Raw genomic sequence first — 997 nt, forward strand, 5'->3', positions numbered from 1 at the left:
AACCGCCAACTCCTTCCAAAGGAGTAGACTCCGGGGAACCCCTGCAAATAGGGGGTCTGAAAGGTCCTCTAACACAACGGGAGCGGGAAAGGAGGAAACAGTTGCAATTATGCCTATATTGCGGAAACTCAGGGCACTTTCTTCGAGACTGTCCGGTGAAACCTGCCAAGAAGGCAGTAGGAGCTGCAGTTACCAAAGTTACAAACTCTGAGCAGGGAAACGACCTCGCCCGACAAGAATAGAGGTCCTCTTGCCGAGCGTAAAAACCAGTTCCGTGACCTCACATTTCGTGATACCTATGGTCCTCATTAGCCCTGATAATCCGGATCGATTACATGCAATTGAAGCTTACGTCGACAGCGGTGCCATCGGCAATTATGTGGATCATGAAATGGTTTTGAGGATGAATCTAACTCTTTGTCCCAAGGCTGTAAAGGACGTCATTACTACGGTGGATGGTACGGAGATAGCCTCCGGTCCAGTAACGCATACCACTCAAGAAGTGACGCTAGTAAGTCAAGATGGACACCATGAGAAGATCGTGTTCGATGTGATCAAGGCCCCTCAGTTTCAGATTATTCTAGGAATACTTTGGTTAGAGAAACACAATCCTCTGATCGATTGGCGAGCAAGAACGGTCCAGTTTCCAGAATGTGTCTCTACTTGTCACCCTCCACCTGGTGTTGCACTGGCCGCAATTTCTTCAGAGACTCCCCAGTTACCTCCCGAATACCTAGAATACCAAGATGTTTTCCGGAAGGATCAGGCTAACTCTCTACCTCCTCATAGGTCTTATGACTGCCAGATAGACCTGATACCTGGATCTACTCCTCCTTGTAGTAGAATTTATGCCCTCACCGAGCCTGAGAACCTTCACCTTCGACAATACCTGGATCAATACCTGGCAAATGGGTTTATTCGTCCTTCCAAGTCCCCTGCTTCTTCAGCTTTGTTCTTCGTTCCAAAAAAGGAAGGAGACCTTAGAACTTGTATCGAT

This window comes from Ambystoma mexicanum, chromosome 8, assembly GCF_040938575.1.
Source record: "Ambystoma mexicanum isolate Mex_15411 chromosome 8, UKY_AmexF1_1, whole genome shotgun sequence".
NCBI lineage: Eukaryota > Metazoa > Chordata > Amphibia > Caudata > Ambystomatidae > Ambystoma > Ambystoma mexicanum.